Source organism: Strix uralensis, chromosome 37, assembly GCF_047716275.1.
Source record: "Strix uralensis isolate ZFMK-TIS-50842 chromosome 37, bStrUra1, whole genome shotgun sequence".
NCBI classification, from domain to species: Eukaryota; Metazoa; Chordata; class Aves; order Strigiformes; family Strigidae; genus Strix; species Strix uralensis.
The window spans coordinates 858,000-866,443 of NC_134008.1; positions in this window are offsets into that span (position 1 = coordinate 858,000).

Here is an 8,444-nt window from a genome sequence, read left to right on the forward strand (position 1 = left end):
TTATACCAGCTTTACGTCAACAACACTGTGATGGGTGGGTGTCTGCTGCGGACCCCCTGATGAGGAAGAGGAAGTAGATGAAGAAGTTTCATTCAACTGAAAGAAGTCCTTGTCCTCATGGCAGACCTAAACTACCCCAATATTTGCTGAAGGGGCAATATAGCAAAGTGAAAGCCATCCAGGAGTTTTTGGAGTTTATTGACAACATCTTCCTGACAAGGGTGACTGAGGACGGAGTGAGGGGAGGTGTCCTGCAAGAAATCATACTTAGAAACAAGTAAGAGGTACTCAGGGATGTAGCAGTCAAGGGTGAGAAAGTAGAGTTGAGGCACCTGTGAGAAGGGAAGAAGACAAAGAGCAGGACTTCAGGAGAGCAGGCTCTGGCCTGCTGAGGAAGCAGCTTGGAAGAATCCCATGGGATATGACACTGAAGAGAAGAGGGAAGAGCAGTTTTATGGTCAAGGGTCTCCTCTTCAAGCTGCAGAAGAGTCCATCCATACATGTAGGAAGTCAAGCAACATGGCAGGCGGCTGGTTTGGATGAGAATGAAGGTCCTGAGAAAAATCAAGCATGAAGAGGCAGCACAGAGAAGGTGGGAGCTGGCTGCCTTCCAGCCTCAGTGGTTCTGTGACTGTGCTGGAGATAGTCATTGGTGTGTGTGTGTATGCTTGTGTTTGTCTGTGTGTGTTTGTCTGTGTCGGGGGGTGTCGGGGGAGGCAGCGGGTCTGCCTCTAGTCTAACTGAAGAAGAATTTAACCTTGAAGACATTCCAGTGTATCCATGAGAGGCCAGAAAGTCCCGAGAAGTGCCATGGAAACAAGATTAGAGAACTAAGATAAGAAGAACTGTCCTGACGATTCAGGCGAGAAACTATCACCCAATCGTGAACTGTTAGTTACTAAAGTAAACCAATCCTGTATGAACACCTACTTTGAAGAAGGTTATAAAAAAGCTTGTTAAAACAATAAAGGGGCTTTTGCAGCCATTTTGGTCGCTTTCACACAATCTGATGTTTGTCGTGTCCGTCTCAACTGCGACAAATGGTGACCCCGACGTGATAAATTAGAGCGACGTGATAAATTAGAGCGACGTGATAAATTAGAGCAACGTGATTAGAGCGAAGTGGTCATTTAAAGGAGAAGTATAACGGCGGCGGGAAGAGCCGCGGAGACGGAGCCCGGTGTAGCTGAGAGCAGAGGGAATCTGCCTGGTCCGGACCTGAATTTCGACACCTAAAAAGGTGAGCCACCGGGAACGGGACTGTAATTATGGGGCAGTCATTAACAAAGGAAGAGGAGACAATTTTGTCTACCTGGAAAGCCCTATTAAAAAGAAAGGGGGTTAAAACCTCAGAACAAAGCCTGAAAAAGATTTTGCTATGGAGTAAGATGCAAGGCTTTGAAGCCACAACAGTTACTGCATTCAGTGTGAGTGCATGGCAAGCAGTAGGATTGAAAATATTGGATGAGGTCTCTAAAGGACAAAAAGAGGCATGTGAGTTGGCAACCACATGGCGCTTATTGAGTGAAACCTTAAAGGAATGGAAGATAGAGCGTGAGGCCTCTGATGGGAAACTAACAGACATTCGACCTGAAGACAATGACGGGGAGGACTGTGGCAAAGGGACAAAGGCAGTGGATACCTCAGCCTCAGGAATAGCAGGCAGGAAACCCCTCACGGGCAAAAGCAGATCGCGCCCTCGCCCACCTCCTCCTCCTCCACCATTAAATATTTTGCGGGGCGATGAGGAGCCCCCCCCACCTAGTGGTGCAGCGGCGGCCCCTAGCGGCGCAGCAGCAGAAGGGGTGATTCCATCAGCCCCCCCCGAGGAGGAAAATAGGGCGGGTAACACAGAGCCAGAGAGCGAGAGCGAAAATGAAAGTGAGGGAGAAGAAGCTTTAACCACGGCTTTACAAACTCTACATATCACAGATAAACCCATGGTGAAGAAAGCCCAGCCATGGACTCTCCCTCCATCCACAGTAACTGTAATTCCAAGGTCCCCTGATCGATTTTGGGAGGGAGTTAGAAAGTATGCTGCTGAGGCTGGCAACTGGGATCTGGTTGAACGCCTCAGCCCATACTCTCCAACCCCGGCATGTCCAAAGCCTGTAGATATAGCAGCAGAGGCTTATGGTGCATTCCCTGTTTATAAAGCTGTTGCAGGCACAAATGAGCATGATGAGCACAATCCGATCAGTTGGAAGGTGGTGCAGGATTTGCAGAATAAAGCACAGAAATTTGGAATCAATTCTCCTGAGGTGATGCAACTTATTCGAATAATCAGCACAGATTTGTTGTGTCCATATGATGTTACACATCTCGCACAAGTGCTGTTTCAGCCAGTACAATTACAAGTGTTTCAATCTACTTGGAGGCAGATGGCACGAGCAGCTGCACAAAATAATGCTCGACTGCCACAAGACGATCCGAGGTTAGGACTCGGAGAAGACGCCTTGCTTGGCGAGGGACCATTTAGTAACCCTCAGCTGCAAGCTACGTGGCCTCCGATTGTCCTTGAACAGGCACAACACATAGGGATTACAGCATTAAAGCGAACCATGGAAATGGCAGCTCCAAAACAGAAGTATATTGCTATCCGGCAAGGTCCTAAAGAACCCTTTTTGCAATTTGTAGAAAAAATATCTGCTGCATTGGAGAAACAGGTAGAAGATGAAACGTTAAGACAAATGTTATGCAAACAGCTAGCAAAGGATAATGCTAATGAGGACTGCCAAAAGATAATACAGTCTTTACCAGGAGATCCTTCTATTCCTGACATGGTGGCCGCATGTTCAAAGGTTGGTACAGTGGAACATAAAATGGCGGCTTTAGCTACTGCCATGAACATGCGAAATACAGGAAAATGCTTTGGATGTGGTAAAGACGGTCATATGAAAGTAAATTGCCCGAACAGAAGGTCGGCAGGCAAGCAGCCCATGACTGTCCCACCAGGAACTAATTGCAATAAATGTGGGAAATCGGGACATTTCGCGAAACAATGTCGTTCCAAGTTTCATGCTAACGGGCAACCGATACAGGGAAACCACAAGAAGAGCGCGAGAGGGCGCGCGAGGACATCAAATCCCCTCCAGACAACAGGTCAAATCCCCTCTGTGAGCAGCTATCAGCCGCAACTACTGGCTCAGCAGGGTTGGATGTATCCACCGCCGACACAATAACTATAGTTACAAAAGACATTGTTAAGGTCCCTCTTGAGGCAAGGGGTCCCATAGGACGAGGACTGAGTGCGTTACTTATAGGAAGATCAAGTAGCACCTTAAACGGATTAATCGTGCATGTGGGAGTCATTGATGCTGACTTTACGGGTCAAATTTGTGCATTAGTTTCGACCCTTTATCCACCTGTTACGATTCCAAAAGGTACTCGTCTTGCTCAACTTGTTCCTTTTTTGAGTTGTGTCCCAAAAGCAGAACAGCGACTGCGAGGCGATGGAGGCTTCGGTTCTACAGGACCCCCTCAAGTGTGCTGGTCTCAGACTGTCTCATCATCTCGACCACATATGACGTGCACGCTGTCAAATCATGGACATTCACCGACTACAGTAAGGCTTGCGGGGCTCCTAGATACGGGCGCCGATGTGACTATTATTTCTAACTATCTGTGGCCATCCACCTGGCCAACAGAGGATGTGGACACAGGGGTAGTGGGGCTGGGAGGCTCCGCACGAGCAAGAACAGCAGCTACGGCAATTCTGATCACCAATCCTGAGGGCCAACAAGCAGTCGTTAAACCATATGTGACAGCAGCTCCCCTCAATCTATGGGGGAGAGATTGCTTGTCACAGTGGGGGGTGAAGATTACTACGGATTTTTAACGGGGGCCACTGTGCTGCAGGGTGTTAGGCAACCCACGCTTGTTTTAACTTGGTTAACGAATAACCCTGTGTGGGTGGATCAGTGGCCCCTACCAATGGAGAAATTAAAGGCCCTGCAAGAATTGGTGGCAGAACAGCTAGCTGCTGGACACATTGAACCCTCTCAGAGCCCCTGGAATACTCCAGTGTTTGTGATAAAAAAGAAATCAGGAAAATGGCGATTTTTGCATGACCTGCGGCAGATCAATGCTGTCATGGCCACGATGGGGGCTCTACAACCAGGCATGCCTTCACCGGCCATGATCCCTCAAGATTGGGAAATCATTGTCATGGATCTCAAGGATTGTTTTTTTACAATACCATTAGCCTTTCAAGACAGAGAAAAATTTGCATTCTCTGTGCCTTCTGTCAATCATGCAGAACCTGCAAAAAGATATCAATGGAAAGTTCTGCCGCAGGGCATGAAAAATTCACCAACAATTTGTCAATGGTTTGTGGCACAAGCTTTGTCACCTGTAAGGGAAAGATTCCCTACCAGTTATTGTTACCATTACATGGATGACATCCTGTTAGCATCAAACAACAAGGAGCAGTTGAATGACATGGAGAATGTGACTAGAAATTCATTACAACACTATGGATTAGTTATCGCCCCTGAAAAGGTGCAGAAAGTAGAACCCTGGAAGTATTTAGGACTAACAGTCACAGGTAGGCAGGTAATGCCTCAACCTGTGAAACTTAACCTTGAAGTTAAAACCCTTAATGATGTACAGAAGTTAATGGGATCTCTGAATTGGATTAGACCCTATCTCGGACTGACCAATTCACAACTGCAACCTTTATTGGAATTATTAAAAAATTCCAATGATCCAACAGAACCCAGAGTATTAACTGAGGAAGCATTAAAGGTAATTCACATGGTGGAACGATCTATACACGAGAAATTTGTTTCTCGAATAGATCTGTCTCAATTGGTGCAACTCTTTGTACTAATTGACAAAACTGTACCATTTGGTGCTTTGGTGCAGTGGAATTCTGAGTGGGATGACCCACTGCACATTCTAGAATGGATGTTTCTGTCATTCCGACCACGAAAAACTGCTCCTGGACTGTTTGAGCTTATTGCTGATGTAATCATAAAAGCCAGAAAACGATGTACAGAACTAACAGGGCGTGACCCAGCTAAGATTGTTTTACCTGTTCAAAATTGGTATTTTGAATGGTGCTTGGCAAATAATTATGAACTACAGGCAGCCATGGCGGGTTGTCAAGGACAGGTGTCATATCACCTCCCGTCACATCCGCTACTGAAATTTGCTCGAGAAATACCATTTGGTCAAAAAAATTTAAGCCGCCCAGAACCAGTGAACGGCCCTACTGTTTTTACAGATGGCTCAGGAAAAACAGGTAAAGCAGCAGTAGTATGGTATGAAAACAACAACTGGAACAACAAAGTAGTATATCAAAATGGTTCTCCACAAGTAGTAGAGCTACGTGCAATGGCTGTTGTTTTTTCTATTTTTTCTGTTCCTGTAAATATTGTAACTGACTCAGCATATGTAGCTAACTTAGTTTCTAGACTAGACAAAGTGGTTTTGACCATGTCAGACAATCAATTATTATTTGATGTACTTTTAGAACTCTGGAAAAGTATTCAACTACGGACAGAACCTTATTTTATCATGCACATCCGTAGTCATACCACTTTACCAGGATTTTATACAGAAGGTAATGCCAGAGTGGATGCTCTTGTTTCCGCTATGGCTCTTAATACTGTTCCTAACATAAAGCAACAAGCTGTATTATCACATCAATTTTTTCACCAAGGATATCGAGCTTTACGACGGCAGTTCGGCTTGTCTCATGCGGAAACTCGGTCTATTGTAGCCGCCTGCCCTGACTGCCAAGGAACTCACACACCAGTGTATTTTGGTACTAACCCCAGAGGTATGCAGGCTTTACAGATTTGGCAAAGTGATGTTACTCACATAAATGAATTTGGCCGACAGAAGTATGTTCATGTTTCCATTGATACTTATTCTCATGCCTTAGTAGCAACAGCACATAACGGGGAGACAGGAAAAGATGTAATTCGACACTTCCAAAAGGCTTTCTCTATGCTTGGGGTACCACGCCAAATAAAAACGGACAATGGCCCAGCATACATTTCACAGAAGGTTCAAACATTTTTTAATTTGTGGGGTGTTACTCATGTTACAGGAATTCCCCATTCCCCAACAGGACAAGCAATTGTTGAGCGTGCACATAGTACGTTGAAGCGGCAGCTTCAAAAACAAAAAGGGGGAATGATTGGGGAACCACCACAGGCATGTTTAGATAAAGCAGTTTATGTTCTTAACTTTCTCCATTACGGGGATAATTCTTCTTTACCTCCTCTTTTTCAGCATTTCTCTTCTCTTTTTTCAAAACAGGATTTGCAAAAAGACATCAAAGTGCATGTTAGAGATCTAATTACTGGCCAGTGGAGTGGACCATGTGAATTATTAACCTGGGGCAGGGGTTATGCTTGTGTCTCTACAGATGCCGGCCCTCGCTGGGTTCCTGCTCGGTGTGTTCGGCCTGTGCTGGAACCTGCATCAGGCTGAAGGATGGGTAGTTCCACAACCCAAACAGAATGTCTGGGTGACTCTGCATTGAAAAAACTAACAAAGTTGGGATGTTGGCTTAGCAAACAGACTAACGCTACTTCTTTAGCTTTCAGTGGCCTTTTAACTGATGTTGATAGTGTTAGACATGCTACTTTACAGAACAGGGCTGCAATTGACTTTTTGCTTTTAGCGCAAGGACATGGATGTGAAGATTTTGAAGGAATGTGTTGCATGAATTTGTCTGACCACTCAGAATCTATTTTTAAAAGTATACAGCAGCTGAAGGATGGTGTGAGGCGTCTAACAGAAGAGGACGGATTGGATTGGCTTACAAGGATGTTTAAAGGATGGGGACTTTCTGGATGGTTGATATCTCTGGTCAAAACTGTGGGGGTCATGATCTTGGTAATTGTGACTGTGCTTTTGATGTTGCCATGTCTTGTCAGTCTTCTGCAAAGGGCCCTGCAGAAGACTGTTTCTGCAATATTTCTAGCACAAATACAAAAAGGGGGAATTGTCGGGGGAGGCAGCGGGTCTGCCTCTAGTCTAACTGAAGAAGAATTTAACCTTGAAGACATTCCAGTGTATCCATGAGAGGCCAGAAAGTCCCGAGAAGTGCCATGGAAACAAGATTAGAGAACTAAGATAAGAAGAACTGTCCTGACGATTCAGGCGAGAAACTATCACCCAATCGTGAACTGTTAGTTACTAAAGTAAACCAATCCTGTATGAACACCTACTTTGAAGAAGGTTATAAAAAAGCTTGTTAAAACAATAAAGGGGCTTTTGCAGCCATTTTGGTCGCTTTCACACAATCTGATGTTTGTCGTGTCCGTCTCAACTGCGACAAATGGTGACCCCGACGTGATAAATTAGAGCGACGTGATAAATTAGAGCGACGTGATAAATTAGAGCAACGTGATTAGAGCGAAGTGGTCATTTAAAGGAGAAGTATAACGGCGGCGGGAAGAGCCGCGGAGACGGAGCCCGGTGTAGCTGAGAGCAGAGGGAATCTGCCTGGTCCGGACCTGAATTTCGACACCTAAAAAGGTGAGCCACCGGGAACGGGACTGTAATTATGGGGCAGTCATTAACAAAGGAAGAGGAGACAATTTTGTCTACCTGGAAAGCCCTATTAAAAAGAAAGGGGGTTAAAACCTCAGAACAAAGCCTGAAAAAGATTTTGCTATGGAGTAAGATGCAAGGCTTTGAAGCCACAACAGTTACTGCATTCAGTGTGAGTGCATGGCAAGCAGTAGGATTGAAAATATTGGATGAGGTCTCTAAAGGACAAAAAGAGGCATGTGAGTTGGCAACCACATGGCGCTTATTGAGTGAAACCTTAAAGGAATGGAAGATAGAGCGTGAGGCCTCTGATGGGAAACTAACAGACATTCGACCTGAAGACAATGACGGGGAGGACTGTGGCAAAGGGACAAAGGCAGTGGATACCTCAGCCTCAGGAATAGCAGGCAGGAAACCCCTCACGGGCAAAAGCAGATCGCGCCCTCGCCCACCTCCTCCTCCTCCACCATTAAATATTTTGCGGGGCGATGAGGAGCCCCCCCCACCTAGTGGTGCAGCGGCGGCCCCTAGCGGCGCAGCAGCAGAAGGGGTGATTCCATCAGCCCCCCCCGAGGAGGAAAATAGGGCGGGTAACACAGAGCCAGAGAGCGAGAGCGAAAATGAAAGTGAGGGAGAAGAAGCTTTAACCACGGCTTTACAAACTCTACATATCACAGATAAACCCATGGTGAAGAAAGCCCAGCCATGGACTCTCCCTCCATCCACAGTAACTGTAATTCCAAGGTCCCCTGATCGATTTTGGGAGGGAGTTAGAAAGTATGCTGCTGAGGCTGGCAACTGGGATCTGGTTGAACGCCTCAGCCCATACTCTCCAACCCCGGCATGTCCAAAGCCTGTAGATATAGCAGCAGAGGCTTATGGTGCATTCCCTGTTTATAAAGCTGTTGCAGGCACAAATGAGCATGATGAGC